The sequence below is a fragment of the Danio rerio genome, chromosome 24 (assembly GCF_049306965.1).
Source record: "Danio rerio strain Tuebingen ecotype United States chromosome 24, GRCz12tu, whole genome shotgun sequence".
Taxonomy (NCBI): Eukaryota; Metazoa; Chordata; class Actinopteri; order Cypriniformes; family Danionidae; genus Danio; species Danio rerio.
In genome coordinates this window covers 42432501-42450000 of record NC_133199.1, presented here as the reverse complement: position 1 = coordinate 42450000, position 17500 = coordinate 42432501, and the positions used below count along the sequence as shown (strand labels likewise).

General features: G+C 39.9%; 1 protein-coding gene across 4 annotated transcripts in view; it reads left to right on the top strand.

The window, feature by feature from the left end:
- The window catches only part of ntn2 (netrin 2), a 70274-nt gene that overhangs the window by 33298 nt on the left and 19476 nt on the right, over positions 1-17500 (top strand). The gene's annotated exons all lie outside the window — the stretch shown is intronic.

The window sequence follows — 17500 nt, the reverse complement described above, 5'->3', positions numbered from 1 at the left end:
CTAATCTTAAATTTAAATTTGAATATCTGCTTCCTGTTTTTAGTTCAATTCTCAGATCAGGGGCCTCATGTATCAACGCTGCGTACGCACAAAAACTTTGCGTACGCCAGGTTTCACGCTCAGAATCGATCACGTTTGGATTTACTAACAATGAACTGAACGTGGGAATGTGCGCAGCTTCACGGCAGCTTTATGGCTGGCATACGCACATTTTTTGTGCGTGTCTGTTTTATTTCCATTGGCGACTCCTAGAGGCAGTTGTGTTAAATTCCTCCCTACAAAGTGTCTGAGCCTTGCAATGGCAGCTGTATGAGACGGGTTCATCTAGCAGGTATATAAGGTTTCCATACCATACAGTTGACCAGCTAAACATTAAAGCACAATTTGCAGCGGTCGCCTGTTTTCCCAATGTAATCTGAGCGATCTACTGCACGCACATTGCTATAAAGACACTATCTGAAGATGAATTTGCATGCGTGAATCAGAAACATTTCCATTCAATAAATGTGCAAATAAAATATGATGCTTATTGATATGAACTTATTGATGATTCCTACTTGTCTTTCTCGTGATAAATAGTTGGCAAAATCTGATATGTAGCGGGGGAAAAAATAAGATAGAGTTTATCAGACGCTGGATTCGAGCCGAGTTCATGCTCGAACGTGTCAATACATGATCACATGCGTCTTACGAGTTGCACCACTGAGACTGTTAAGGGTCCTGCAACATTTTTCAGATACAAACCACACTATTTCTTTTTTAATTCACTCTGTGCGATGTTCAGACCCAACTGTGTTAACCGCATCAGCTAAACTCTCCCACTCATTTTTTTCTTTTGTTGTTAATTCCGGAGAACAAACTTGCAAATAACACCGCTTTTCTCCGGTCTACCTCCGCAAGCTGCACCTCCAATTCACATTCTGTTCAAATTTTCTTTTCTTGCTTGCTTTTGCCTTTGCTTTTTCGTTAGGTTTTGCCATTAGCATGGTCATTAGCATATTCATACGGGGGAGGAGGCAGGGAGGGGTTTTGTGCTCGTGCATGTTGCGCTCAGTTTCACGTTCATTCGGATGTACAAAAGAATATGCGTGAGATTCGGCGTACGCAGTGTTTCATACATCTGAATTTTTTTCTGCGTACGCACATTTACAGCTTTGTGCGTAGGCAATGTTTTAGTAAGATTTCCACGCAAGTCTTCGTACATGAGGCCCCAGGTCTGTCTAGACGTGGTTAACGTAATTATTTTTTTATATATTTGATTGTTGAAAAACAGAGTAAATGGACATTTTGTGGGGAACTAATCCTTTAAAACCAAATTCTGTACACACATCTTGAAGCGGAGCGAAAGTCTGGGTTTTGGGTGCACGTTTGAACAGACATACACATTATTAATATTAATAATAATAATAATAAATAATAATCTAAAGATGTTTATCTTGATGGGTTTTTGTTTTCAAACACAACTAATTTTGTCCTAAATGAGCATAAAAAGTTAGAAAAAACTATCAAATGCTTTCATTATAACGATAGATGTGTGCATTTTTAAAGTGATGGGGGGTTATTGTGGGTATATCCCTTATTTTCACATCACAATGTTGTCAGGTATGGCGGGGGTACATTTTCCCAGTGAGCCTGTGCTGGATTTAATTATACATTTTTAAAACATTTCAGTATTAAATGAAACATTACATTAATAATACCATCAAATGTTGCTTGGATAAACAAATTAGACGTCTGACACTTTTTTTTTTTTTGACTAGAGATTGTTTCAGTTAATTCTGGAATTGCCTTTTTTTAATGTGAAATAAAAATAAGTCATTTAAAGCAGCGTAATTGTGCTGTCTAGATAGGCGGCTCAATGCACATTTCAACAGAGCTTCAGTGTGGTGTTACGCAAGCATCACCTGGCAGAAACGTGAAGGTTAATTCTCATGGCATCTCACGTCTGAACTTGATTTATTGGACTTGGATCTCTTAAGCTGTATCTGTATTAATTCTGGAAACATTCCACCGAACACATACAGACTGACACACGAGTGCGAGACGGAGATCTGTGTTTGTGTATGTCTGTCTTACAGTATGTTAATCTTTACATAAACTCTTCTCTTAGGACGTGTCTGAACAGCCCACATTACTGACAGCAGCGTCAGAGCTGTTTTACGCCACTCGGGAAAGCAGCGTTTGTTTATTTTGGCGTCCATATTAACAGTGATTTACACTGTGCAGTGCAGTGGTGTGAAGCAGAAATGCAGGACACTCAACACTTTAGGAGAATGTTGATGTGATATCAGTGTACTCAAATCTGCAGAGATCATAATGGTGCTGTTGCTTAAACCACATTTTCAGCCCTCTAAAACACTATTGTGTAATTAAAAATACAAAAGTGCGTTTATAAACCTTATTTTGTAAATGGTTTCAATTTAGGGTTTCAGAAGGCGACTATCTGTTATAAAGTAAGTAAATCAAAATCATTTGTAAAGCAGATTATCGGTCAAGTAGCATCATTAAAATGTTTAGCAAATGAAAATTTCAACCCAAGCTCAATCTGAAAACGTAGCCCTGCATACGTTTCTGGAGCCCGCGATTTACGTGGCTGGAGGTATGTATGGCCGCATTTGTTTTTTTCGAGCGAACGCTACGGGGCGGTGTGAGGCCGCTCCTCTTCTTCACGTTAGCCGGCTGTGACGGCTCACTCAGCTCCGTGTGGAGGGCTTTACCGCCGCAACCAGTTTGTCCGCTTAGCTCGTAGTGTTACGTCGGCAGAGCGGAGGCGCAGAGGAGAAGGAGCTGGCCGCGACAACGACCGGGTTCGAGTCCGGGGAAGAACGGTTCCAGAAATCAGGTAGGATGAAAAACAGAATCCAAAAATAAAAGCAAACGAGTTCGTGACGGGCGAAAACGCAGCGAGATCCGAAAACGTGGTCAAAATCGGACGAGGGCTTTTGCTTTTTTTTTTTGAATGGCTTTTGTAAATCGTCGTTTGGGTTTAGGGAAGGAGGAGGCTGGGTCGGCCGATCGTTCAGTCATTCAGTCCGTCAGTCGGACAGACGGTCGCTCGATAGTGGCCTCTGGCGTCTTTTCGCACGAGAACAGCGCGAGCGCGAATGGCGCGCGCTCCCGAGAGGCGTTCGAGATGCGAAAAAGCGCGGCACAGCCGCCTCTTGCGGATTCGCGAAAACAAAAACTGCACAAATACGTACCTCCCGACGTATTTCGTGGCCTCCAGAAACGTCCACGAGGCTACGTTTCCACAATGAGCCTGGGTTGGAAAATTTTCACTGTGCACAAAACTAGTGAAAAATAAATATTGAATGAGTCATAATTTCATGCTTTGATCTTGGATTCATACCTGCCAACGCTCACATTTTTCAAGGAAGTCTCCGGTACTTCAGACCCATCTCCCGCCACCCTCCCATTTTGTTATTTCTCCCAGAAAAACTCCTGTAGACTGTACAAATGAAGAATATCAGCAAGAAAGAGGGGGGCCAGGTTATGAAGAGCTTTGTATGTTAAGAGAAGGATTTTGTATTGTATACGATAGTGAACAGGGAGCCAGTGCAGGTGAAAGAGAATTGGAGTTATGTGATCAGAAGGATGTGAGCAGGTAGCTATCCTAGCCGCTACATTCTGAATTAACTGTAGTCTATGAATTTGTTTATCCGGGATGCCAGATAGGAGCGAGTTACAGTAATCAATCTGAGATGTAACCAAAGTATGAACAGTTTGACGACATAATTGTGTATATAAAAACAAAATCAAACATGGAGAGTCTCAACAACCCTTTTGTATGAGGAACTACTTTCTTCCAGATTCAAATCATAAGCTGACAGTTAAACAGCTGAGCGTGCCTCTTTTAAACTTTAGATCTGTAGTGTCTGCTTGTTGCTGGCTGTATGTGGGTGGAGTAATACACAAAGGGTAAAGAGGCTGTACGGGTGCTGATATTACTTAAATATATCACGGCTGTCACCCAATCAAATTCGAGAACCAGAGAGAACTGTTGTATGTATGTGTGTGTATATATATATATATATATATATATACATATATATATATATATTTTTTTTAAGTATATATATATTTTTTTTTTGAATATATATATATATATTTTTTTTTCATATATATATACATATATATATATATATATATATATATATATATATATATATATATATATATATATATATATATATATATATATATATATATATATACATATATATATATATATATATATATATATATATATATATATATATATATATATATATATATATATATATATATATATATGGTAATACTGTAATTACATTTCATACAAACATTTTAGAGAAAATGTCAGACAGGTGGGCCTTCAAAAATTAATCGGAGAAAGAAGTGGGCTCCGAAGTAAAAAAAACTTGAGAGCCCCTGATTTACAGTACATGCATTCGTATCCATATAGTCCACAGTATGTTATCCGTATTCGTATCCATAAGATCAGCGGCAGCTGCAGATACTCATCTTATCAGACAGCAGTGTTATCGCTGAACTAAAAATTAGCTGAATCCTGTGAATGTATTAATCTCTGAGTCAGGAAAGATATATCATGTCCGAATGGTCCAGTCGGGCAGTCCTGACACTCCGTTAGTATCACTAATGTCTCCCATAAATCTCTCTGCCTCGTCTAATTTCCCGTTCTTTTATACCAGCATTAGGTGAGTTACTTCAAAAATTTAGGTAATTGCTAATTATTAATACATACAGTTGCTTATTAACTTAATTACTAGACTAAATGCTTTTAGTTTAGTAAAACACTTACATTTAAACAATATTTCTGAATAAATGTCTATGGGGTTGCTAGGGTGTTATGAGGGGCTGTTAGTATGTTTCTACGAGGTTACTGTGGTGTTAGGATGCTGTTAGTGTGTTGCTATGGGGGTTGCTAGGGTATTATGAGTGACTGTTTGTGTAACTATGGTGTTAAGAGGCTGTTGTTAGTCTATAGCTATGGGGTTGCTTGGGTGTTGTGAGGGGCTATAAGCATGTTATCAAATGGTTACTATAGTGTTAGGAGGTTGTTGATAGTGTGTTGCTATGGGGTTGCTAGGGTGTTATGAGGAACTGTTAGTATGTACTATGTGGTTACTAGGTTGTTATGAGTGGTTGTTAGTGTGTTACTATGTGGTTACTATGGTGTTAGGAGGCTGTTGTTACTGTGTTGCTATGGGGGTTGCTATGGTGTTATGAGTGGTTGTTAGTATGTTACTATGTGGTTACTATGGTGTTAGGAGGCTGTTGTTAGTGTGTTGCTATTTGGTTGCTAGGGTGTTATGAGGGGCTGTTAGGATGTTGCCATGTGGTTACTATGGTGTTAGGAGGCTGTTATTGTGTTGCTATGGGGGTTGCTGGGCTGTTCTGAGTAGCTGTTATTATGTTACTATGGTGTTAGGAGGCTGTTGTTACTGTGTTGCTATGGGGGTTGCTATGGTGTTATGAGTGGTTGTTAGTATGTTACTATGTGGTTACTATGGTGTTGGGAGGCTGTTGTTAGTGTGTTGCTATTTGGTTGATAGGGTGTTATGAGGGGCTGTTAGTATGTTACTATGTGGTTACTCTGGGGTGAGGAGGCTGTGGTTAGTGTGTAGCTATGGGGTTGCTAGGGTGTTATGAGGGGCTGTTAGTATGTTGCCATGTGGTTACTATGGTGTTAGGAGGCTGTTATTGTGTTGCTAGGGGGGTTGCTGGGCTGTTCTGAGTAGATATTAGTATGTTACTATGGTGTTAGGAGGCTGTTGTTACTGTGTTGCTATGGCGGTTGCTATGGTGTTATGAGTGGTTGTTAGTGTGTTCCTATCTGGTTACTATGGTGAAAGGAGGCTGTTATTAGTGTGTTGCTATTTGGTTGCTAGGGTGTTATGAGTGGCTGTTAGTATGTTACTATGTGGTGAGGAGGCTGTGGTTAGTGTGTTGCTATGGGGTTGCTACGGTGTTATGAGGGGCTGTTAGTTTGTTGCCATGTGGTTACTATGGTGTTAGGAGGCTGTTATTGTGTTGCTATGGAGGTTGCTGGGCTGTTCTGAGAAGCTGTTAGTATGTTACTATGGTGTTAGGAGGGTGTTTTTACTGTGTTGCTATGGGGGTTGATATGGGGTTATGAGTGGTTGTTAGTATGTTGCTATGTGGTTACTATGGTGTAAGGAGGCTGTTGTTAGTGTGTTGCTATTTGGTTGCTAGGGTGTTATGAGTGGCTGTTAGTATGTTACTATGTGGTTACTCTGGGGTTAGGAGGCTGTTGTTAAAGTGTTGCTATGGGGTTGCTAGGGTGTTATGAGTGGCTGTTAGTATGTTACTATGAGGTTACTATGGTGTTATAATCTGTTGTTTAGTGTGTTGCTTTGCAGTTGCTAAGGTGTTATGAGGGGCTGTTAGTGTGTTGCTGTTTGGTTGCTATGAGGGACTGATACCATGTTTCTATGCTGTTACTAGGGTTTTAGGAGCTGTTGATAGTGTGTTGTTATGCAGTTGCTAGGCTGATATGAGGGACTGTAGGTGTGTTGTTATGGGGTTACTAGAGTGTTATGTTAGAGCTTTGCTGTGAGGTTAAAGTAGATAATTTCCATTCATTTTTAGTCGTAAAAACAGCTTGTTATCCTGCTTAATGTTGCAAACTGATGTTTTCTAATTATGTTTATATTGTATTTACGTTTTGTAAATAACACACACGTTTGTAATGCGATTCAATTGAGTGTTTTCTGCCGTTTGTTATTCCAAGTAATTTCTCCCATAGGCAACTTTAATTGGATTTGATAAAACAATTTCAGTAAGGAGCGCACTTCCGCCGTTCAGAATAAGCTCAGTAGTTTTCTTTCCTAAAATGAAAGTCAGAGATGCATTCGCGGCTCTGTGAGTTTCCTATTTGTGCCTCCTCTCACCTCTCGGCTCTTGCCATCTGCTGCGGTTTGGTGGCCCCGTCTCTGAATGACCCCCAGTACACGCTCCACTCGCTCGTTTTCTCGCCTCGACACACGCCAAGGACTCCTGCCGATTTTGTGCCCGACCTGGCAGTGGTTCAGTGTGATCTCGTTAAAATCATCCCCCCGTTCAGCTGAGAGAACAAGGACAAAGAGATTAGCAGAGTTATAACAGACTAATGAGTGGCGGACCGCAAGCAGAGAGGCTGACGGTTGAATTAAGCACAGCTACTTTCTTAACATTTGATGCTGAACGTGTGTCCTTCAAAACTTATGTTGCTATGACGATGCTAGAGAGTGTTGTTGTTGTTGCTATGTGGTTGTTAGGGTGTTCTGGGTGGATGTTAGTGTATTGCTATGCCATTGCTGGGCTTTTATGAGCTGATGATGTGTTGCTACAGTACATGGTTGCAAGGGTGTCACGAGGGGCTTTTAGTGTGCTGCTATGTGGTTGCTAGGGTGTTTTGAGTTGTTAGTGTGTTGCTATGTGGTTGCTGGGATGTTATGGGATGTTGTTAATGTGTTAGCTTTGTTAGTGGCTGTTAGTTTGTTATTATGTGGTTGCTAGGGTGCTATGATCTGTTGTTAATGTGTTGCTGCATGGTTGCTAGGATAAGGGGTTGTTAGTGTGCTGCTATGTGGTTGTTAGGGTGTTATGAGTTGTTAGTGTGTTGCTATGTGTTCTGGGATGTTATGGGATGTCGTTAATGTGTTAGTTTTTTTAGTGGCTGTTTGTTATGATGTGGTTGCTAGGGTGTTATGAGCTGTTGTTAGTGTGTTGCTATGTGGTTGCTAGGGTGTTATGAGTTGTTAATGTTTTGCTATGTGGTTGCTAGGATGTTATGAGTTGTTGTTAATGTGTTGGTTTTGTAAGTGGCTGTTAGTTTGTTATTATGTGGTTGCTAGAGTGTTATGAGCTGTTGTTAGTATGTTGCTATGTGGTTGCTTGGGTGTTGTAAGTGGCAGTCAAAATGTTAGTATGTAGTTACTACGGTGGTAGGAGGTTGTTGTTAATGTGTTGCTCTGAGGTTGCTAGGGTGTTATAAGCTGTTGTTTAGTGTGTTGCTTTGCTGTTGCTAGGGTGTTATGAGGGGCTTGCTATGGGGTTGCTTGGGAGTTGTTGTTGGTGTGTTGTTATGTTGTTGCTAGGGTGTTATGAGTGGCTGCCAGTATGTTTATATGTGGTTACTATGGTGTTTGTTGTAAGTGTGTTGCTATGAGGTTGCTAGGGTGTTATGAGCTGTTTTTTACTGTGTTGCTATGGGGTTACTGCAGTGGTTTGAGCTGTTGCTAATGCTTTGCTATGTGGTTGCTAGGGTGTTATAAATGTTATTGTGTTACTATGTGGTTACTATGGTGTAAAGAGGTTGTGGTTAATGTGTTGCTATGGGGTGGCTAGGGTTTTAGGAGCTGTTGTTAGTATGTTGTTATGTGGTTGCTAGGGTGTATGAGTGACTGCCAGTATGTTTATATGTGGCTACTATGGTGTTTGTTGTTAGTGTGTTGCTATGAGGTTGCTAGGTTGTTATGAGCTGTTGTTTAATGTATTGCTATGGGGTTACTTCAGTAGTTTGAGCTGTTGCTAGTGCTTTGCTATGTGGTTGCTAGGGTGTTATAAATGTTATTGTGTTACTATGTGGTTACTATGGTGTAAAAAGGTTGTTGTTAATGTGTTGCTACGGGGTTGCTAGGCTTTTAGGAGCTGTTGTTAGTATGTTGTTATGTGGTTGCTAGGGTGTATGAGTGACTGCCAGTATTTTAATATGTGGTTACTATGGTGTTTGTTGTTAGTGTGTTGTTACTGTAGGGTATTATGAGCTGTTGTTTAGTGTGTTGCTGTGGGGTTACTGCAGTGGTTTAAGCTGTTGCTAGTGCCTTGCTTTGTGGTTGCTAGGGTGTTGTTAGCGGCTGTTATTGTGTTACCTTGTGGTTACTATGGTGTAAAGTGGTTGTTGTTAATGTGTTGCTATAGGGTTGCTAGTGTTTTAGGAGCTGTTGTTAGTGTGTTGTTATGTGATTGCTAGGGTGTTATGAGTGACTGTCAGTATGTCAATATGTGGTACTATGTTGTTTGTTGTTAGTATGCTGCTATGAGGTTGCTAGGGTGTTTTGAGCTGTTGTTTAGTGTGTTGCTATGGGGTTGCTAAGATGTTATGAGTGTTTCTGTGTGTGTTGCAATGGGGTTACTATAGTGTTATGAGCTGTTGCTAGTGCTTTGCTATGATGTTGCTAGGGTGTTATAGGCTGTTGTTAGTGGGTTGTTATGTGGTTGCTCGGGTGTTATGATTGGCTGTTAGTATGTTTGTACAGTATGTGGTTACTATGATGTTAGGTGGTTGTTGTTAGTGTGTTGTTATGGAATTGCTGGGGTTTTATGTGGGTTGTTGCTGTGTTGCAATGCAGTTACTAGGGTGTTAGGAGCTGTTGTTAGTGCATTGCTATGCAGCTTCTAAGGTGTTGTAAGGGGCTGTTACTGTGTTCTTTTGGGGTTACTACAGTGTTATGAGCGGTTGTTAGTGCTTTGCTGTGTGGTTAGAGTAGATTGATTCATATAGGAGTTCAAAAAGTCCAAGAAATAATAAAGTTTGTGCCACCAAACAGGCAGTAAAAGTAGGCAGTATAGATATTTATGTTAAAAAAGGTGTAATGAGTAAAAGTAAGCAGTTATCAGAAAAATAAATAGTGACACAAAGTAATGGTACCTGAAAAACCGAAGTACTTGTACTAAGTTCCGTTCCATCTCTGCTCTGTAGCGAAACCAGAAGTTTACATACACTGTATAAAAAAACGTTTAAAAAAAGTCAGATGTTAATGTGACTAAACTTTTTCTCTTTCAGGTAAGTTAGGATGATCACATTTGCTTCTGTTATGCCTAATAGCAGAATAATGAGAGAGATATTGTTTGAGAAATTGTTAAAACTTTTTCTTAAAAGTCAAGTTTACATACAATAAGATTATTCTGCCTCTGATGAAGCTCAGATGATGATGTCAAGGTTTGGAAGTTTCTGATTGGCTAGTTGACAACATTTGAGTTCATTGGAGGCACAACTGTAGAATAGTATTTAAGGAGAACCTCAAACACACTGCTTCCTTCTGTGACAACAAGGAAAATCAACAAGTCAGAATCAACAAAAAAAAAAAAAAAACAAGATTACAGTTTGCAGAAAGGGAAAAAGACTAATCTTTAGAGATGTCCTGTGGTCTGATGGAGCTAAGATTGAACTGTTTGGCCATTATGACCAGTGTTACATTTGGAGGACAAAGGGGAAAGCTTACAAGCCTAGGAACCCCATCCCAACTGTGAAGTATAGGGGCGGCAGCATCATGTTGAGGGTCTGTTTTGCTGCAGGAGGGACTGGTCCACTTCACAGCATAGATGGCATCATGAAGAAAGAACATTATGTAGAAATACTGAAGCAACATCTCAAGACATCAGCCAGGAAATTAAAACTTGGCCACACATGGGTCTTCCAAACAGACCATGACCTTAAGCATACTGCCAAATTAGTTAAAACGTGCTTTAAGGACAACAGAGTGAATGTTTTGGAGTGGCCATCACAAAGCCCTGATCTCAATCCTATAGAAAATGAGTGGGTAGAGTTGAAAAAGCTTGTGCGAGCAAGACAGCCAACAAATCTGACAGTTACACCAATTCTGTCAGGAGGAATGGGCCAAAACTCCTGCAAACTATTATGACAAGCTTGTGGAAGGATACCCAAAACATTTGACCAAAGTTATACAGTTTAAAAGCAAAGCTAAAAATACGAAGGAAATGTGTGTAAACTTTTGACTGTCTAGAAATTAATAAAAAATTCTCCCCAAAAAAATCTCTTATTATTCTGGCATTTAGCTAATGTATATGATTTAGGTAATCCTAACAGACCTAAATAGTAAATGTTTAGTATGATTCACCATCAGACATTTAAAAAAAATGGTTATGCTCCTCATTTTAGAGAGTATGTAAACTTCTGGTTTCAACTGTATATGTATGCCACTCATGGCCACCTGCACAGGACACTGGAAGTACGAGTACTAACCATATCCTCATTAAACACACACACAAGCCCACTTTTACTGCCTTAGATTTCCTATACGTCACAAACCAAAACATGCTGTTTCCGAGGGAGAAAAAAAAAAACGCCACACAGAGCGTTAATGATATAAAGCTGTGACGCTGTGGAGGAACCTTGTAGAGATGTGTTTATCTTCCTGTTTATTTGTTAGTCTGCCAACGATTATGTGTTTTGGAACCAGCTTGTCGTTTTGTTTCTTTGCGTGCAGCAATTCAAAGGACACATTTGTCGGAGAACTTGTTAAAAAAAATTGTTTGTGTTTGCATAAAAACCAAAGCCATCTAAAAATTTGGACTCCATATTTCCTGTTAAGATACTGTAAACCCCCCCAAAAAAATACTAAATGCCACCTTTTATGTTTGGCTGGTCTAAACACATGTAACCAATTAAGTAAATTAATAAATAAAGCACTCTCAGCGCCCTATTACTCCGTTTTATGTGAGTGTAAGTATTTTGACATTTCAAAACAAATATAAAGCGTATAAAACGTAGCATTTAGTCGGAGATCTCCAGCTAGAAATAACGACGGCGTGTCTGTAACTCATCAACGTCGCTAGTTTTGCATACCGTCCCGTGCCAAACCTTGAGAGAAGAAACTTCCAGCTGTTGCCTGTTTCTGTGAGTTTCGCTGTGAGTCACTCTTCAGCAAGTGAAAGGCCTGTTCAGTTGAATACGAGTTGGAAAGATTAAAAATATGTCCGCTGAAGAGAGAGAGATTGACTTGACTAATCTAGCATTCTCCTGTTTTTTAGGGAGTTTGAATTCGAATAAGCATCCAGTTTTGTTTTTGAAGGGAATTCCAGCAAACCTGTCCGATTTTGTATACAGTTTTCTAGAGATTGTTGTTCGTTATGTATCAAACATCTGCATTTAAAGGTGCTCTATGTTAGTTTCTGACTCCTCTAAAGCATTGAAATATAATATGTCTGCATATATTTAAGAAACATGCTAAGTAAACATTCTTGTTTATCTGAAAAACAATTCTGAAGTCAGATATTCTGCTCTGAACATGTGTTTTCCGTGCTGGAATAGCTCTGTTTGTTTTGGTTTTGATTTAACCCGCCCAATGCCAGTTTATCCAATTATATTTCAGCACCCCAGGTTGCCTTGATAGAAAACAGCATATTTCATTTATTCAGTCAGGAAGGCTCTCAAAGTGTGTGTCCGTCACCGAAATGCGATCTCCAGTGGATAGTAGCAGACTCTGAATTGAGATGCAGATTCAGAGTTCCACATAGGGTTATTAATTAGCAAATAATATACATATTACCAATGTAAACGTTAGGTGAGCAGGTTAAATTGTAACCCTGTGTACTGACAACGTGCTACATGAAGAGATTTGCAGTGATACACAATTTGGCTGTTTGCACCAGACGAAACTCGACAGAAATTTAAATACAGCAATTCAAAAGCAAAGAATGGTGCATTCACTGCATTCCAGCGAAAGGGCTAGCATTGCATCAGACCCCCGTAAGTGGTTTCGTTTGAAAGTGTAGAATCTATATTTTATGCACATATGCATCACTTTGGTTTTTATTCTACTGTACAAAAGTTTTTTTACACTTTAATACACAGTATTTTGGATACTCGAGCTGGGTATTGAATATTTGTTAATGTTTATGTTTTTCATATGGTTCACATATGACACATGTACAAGTTATAGCTCAAATGAAAGCTCTTGCTAGTGCTCATACGGTTCTAGCATTCTTTCTACTGAATTATATTCACATATCAAACAATTGCTGAATGAATCGCGGTGTCTCCATGGTTCAAAAGTGAAAACATTACAATTATGATCAATAAGCAGCCCCAGATAGCACAGACAGCTGTCATCTCTTACCTTATGCTGTGCGTTTCATTCTCCCATTCTCCTCTGTTTTTGAGATGATGTGCATAAGTAAACACTGTGAAGTGATGTGCTTTTATATGTCTGACGTGGTACAAACACAGTGAATTATGTTTGATCAAACAAAAAAAAATTGGAAATATGAAAACAATGATCGCTCCCTGTGACTTGTACAGCACCTCTCGTCAGTTGGAATACAATAACTTTTACACAGATTATCGCTAGAGACATTTTTCTTTTTTCCTATGATTACAGACATGTGCAGGAACCACCAAAATTAATTACAGCAACCAAGACCGCACAGAACCTAAAAGGTACACTTTTCAAATTTGAGTTTATAAAAAAAAAAATACAAAAAGCGCCTCTTTTTTGGTGTTTATTATGACACAGACAACACATACAAATATTTTAAACACTTTCAATAGTGTTTTATGAAAATTCAAAGGGTTTTCTTTAAAATGATACTAAATTCTTGCATTTACACCTCTGCATGTGGATTTGGGAAGCTTTTAAATTTGGGTAGGAAAAATCCAGGCGGAAATCCCAAAATGACAGCAGAGTTTAACTGGTTAAACCTCTTTAAGGGTGCTTTCACATCTAGACATTTGTTTCGGAACCTGTCTCGTTTGCCCAGTTAGTGCGATTCGCTTGGAATATGTGAATTCAGCAATCGCGCTTGGATCCGCGCCAAAACAATCGGTCTGAGATCACTTAAATGAGGTGGTCTCGGCTCGATTGAAACCATGTCTGGAGTGGATTGATTGTTGTGAGAAAGCAATACGATCCGAGCCCGGTTATATCACAGTGTTTTATGGATATATAATAAGCATACAACTATATGAAGAGAGAATTATTAGTAGAGCATTCCAGACATCCCATGTCTCCAGAAGTTTCAGGATTTTACCGCAAATGCACAGAGACTTCCGGAGGCCCGCAAACGAGTGATAATATTCCGAAAATTGCATGTCTCCCTCCACATCGTGCATGCTTCTCACCTTTCACCACCGCATCCTTTCTCGCTCTTTAGACATGTCGCGCGCACCTTGTCAAACAACACTTAACCACCCCAGTTAAACTCTGTTGATCTGTTAAACTCCCTTTTTCTGTCAATGGAAAGGTTTTAAATCACACTTGTTCATACAGACATTTCACATACAGTTAACATCAGAATTATTGACCCTTTTTGAAATTTCAATTGAGGTTTAATGAAGATTTCAACACATTTTAAAGCATAATAACCAATTTTTAATAATGTCTTTTTAATTTGCCATGAGGAGAGTAATTTTTATTTTACTAGTTATTTTACAAGATACTATGGTAAAACTTTATTTTAAGGGTCCGAAAGAATGCATTAATTAAGGATTAGTTAATGGTTAATTTCTTCACCATTAAGCATTAGTTATAAATACAGTAGTAATTAATGGTTAAATAAACATTTTCAAGGTTCTTGAATTATGCATTAGTTAAGCTCAGTTTAATTAGTAAACCATGAATAACTTGTTCACAATTCTACATCAGTTAAGCATCAGCAAACACATGGATCATGATTAACTGCACATAAAGGCATTTTAACCATTATTTGCAATTTGATAAGCCATATAATATTTCTTTGATTCATTGTGTAAGTTAACCAACCCAGGCTCATTCTGGAAACATAGCCCCGCGGACATTTCTGGAGACCGCAAAATACCTCCTGGGAGGTACGTATTTGTCCAGTTTTTATTTTCGCGAATTTGCCAGAGGCCGCTGTGCGCGCTTTTTTTCCGCGTCTTGAACGCCTCTCGTTAGCGCAAGCTTTTCGCGCCCGCGCTGTTTTCGCGTGAAAAGCCGCCGGAGGCCGCTGTCGAGCGACCGTCTGTCTGACCGTCCGACTGACTGAATGACAGTACCATCGACTGGGCGGGCGACCCAGCCACCCTCCTCCTCCTCCTTCCCTAAACCCAAGCGAAGATTTGCAAAAGCCATCCGGAAAAGAAAAGCCCTCGTCCGATTTTGACCGCGTTTTCGAATCTCACTGCGTTCTCGCCGCATCGCTTTTATTTTTTAGATTCTGTTTTTTATCTTACCTGATTTCTGAAACCGATCTTACCCGGACTTGTCGCCGCCGGCTCCCCCTCCTCCGGGCCTCTGCTCTGCCGACGTAACGACACGAGCTAAGCAGACAAAATGATTGCTGCGGGAGAGCCCTCCACACGGAGGCGAGCCGTCAGCCGGCGAGCGCGGAGAAGAGGAGCAATGTCACAACGCCCCCTAGCGTTCGCTCGAAAAAAACGAAATGCGGCCATACGTAACTGCGGCCACGTAATTCGCTGTCTCTAGAAATGTCCGCTGGGCTACATTCCCAGAAAGAGCCTGGGTTGAAGTTAACTAAACAACAAGCTAGTAAGCTTCCTCACCCGGAGGAAACCCGAAAAGAACATGCAAACTCCACACAGAAATGCCAACTGGCCCAGCCGGGACTCGAACCAGTGACCTTCTTTCTGTGAGGTGACAGTGCTAACCACTAAGCCTCCAGTCTATCTTGCAACTTCAAAAAAAGCTTAAATAATTTCAGACATTTCTTTGTAATTCAAATTATAAGTAGCTTGTAGCTCGGGCAGCTTTAGTTTCCAATTAGCTTCTCTGCCAAACGTCTGTTTTGACTACACCCAAACCCTCGTGTTATGACTTTTAAGCAAATTTCTTCGTTCTTCTGGCAACCGAACTCCACTTGCTTTTCTCTCACAGGCAAAACAAAAGACCTGAGCAGGATTAAGGGACTTCACCACGCTTTCATGTGTGAACAATCTACTCAACAGGAAACGCCTGATCAATTAAAAACACCTGTGAGCCAAATGTTCTGATATTTATGCTCACATAAAAACCAGGGACGGAATTTTAAATGAGCTGTTATTCTTAGTTGATAAAACATATGTGTGTGTTAAAGCGCGCAGGTGATGTTCTGTGGAAGGTGTTGTTCTGCGGTTTTTTATTAGGGGCGTTCACTAAGACAAGGATTACCATTACCTCTTTAGGCTAGTTATTTAATTAAACAGCACCATTATCCTTACCTTTTGTGCTGCAAATATGGTTGATGCCTCAAATTGTACTGCTAGTTTAGAAGAGTCTTTACATTAAGGTTTATTGCTTAATGCATTTACTAAAATTAAGTAATTATGAAGGATACTTGTGCAGCATTTATTAATCATAGTTCAACATTTACTAATGTATTATTAAAATACAAATTCATTAGTTAATGCACTGTGAGTTTACATGAACTAACAATGAACGACTTTATTTTCATTAACTAACGTGAGCAGATACTGTAATAAATGTGTTGTTCATTTTTTGTTTGTTAGTAAATGTATTCACTTACACAATCTTATTGTGAAGTCTTACAACGTCTTTTGCTACATAAAATGGTCATGTAACACTCAGAACATCCTGACATCATGCTGCATACAACAATACTTAGTGTATTCCAATTTTGATATACACTTACTGGCCACTTTATTAGGTACTGGAAAGATACTGGAAATATTCCTCTGAGAATTTGCTCCATATTTTTATGACAGCATCACACAGTTGCTGCAGATTTGTCGGCTGCACATTCATGATGCCAATCTCCCATTCCACCACATCCCAAAGGAGCTCTATTGGATTACGATCTGGTGACTGTGGAGGCCATTTGACTACAGTGAACTCATTGTCGTGTTCAAGAAACCAGTCTGAGATGATTCACGCTTTATGACATGGCGTACAAGTTGGGTACAATGTGCTCATAAAGGGATGGACATGGTCAGCAGCAATACTCATGTAGGCTGTGTCGTTGACACAATGCTTGATTGGTTCTAATGGGCCCAAAGTGTGCCAAGAAAATCTCCCCCACACCATTACACCACCACCAGCCTGAACCGCTTATAAAGGAACGATGGATCCATGCTTTCATGTTGTTGAGGCCAAATTCTGACCTGACCATCTGAATGTGGCAGCAGAAATGGAGACTCATCAGAGCAGGCAGCGTTTCTCCAATCTTCTATTGTCCAGTTTTGGTGAGGCTGTGTGAATTGCAGCCTCAGTTTCCTGTTCTTAGCTGAAAGGAGCGGCACACGGTGTGGTCTTCTGCTGCTGTAGCCCATCTGCCTCAAGGTTGGACGTGTTGTGTGTTCAGAGATGCTCTTCTGCAGACCTCGGTTGTATCGAGTGCTTATTTGAGTTACGAGTGCTTTTCTATCAGCTGGAACCAGTCTGGCCATTCTCCTCTGACCTCAGGCATCATCAAGGCATTTGCACCCACAGAACTGCGCTCACTGGATATTTCCTTTTTTTATGATCATTCTCTGTAAACCCTAGAGATGGTTGTGTGTGAAAATCGCAAGAGATAAGCAGTTTCTGAAATGCTCAGACCAGCCTGTCTGGCACCAACAACCATGCCACATTCAAAGTGACTTGAATGCTCTGTCCCGGAATGAAAAAGTTTGGGAACCCCTGCTCTACAGAACAAACCATCGTTATACAACTTGCCTTATTACTCTTTCCTGCCTAGTTAACCTAATCAACCTAGTTAAGCCTTTAAATGTCACTTTAAGCTGTATAGAAGTGTCTTGAAAAATATCCAGTCAAATATTATTTACTGTCATCATGGCAAA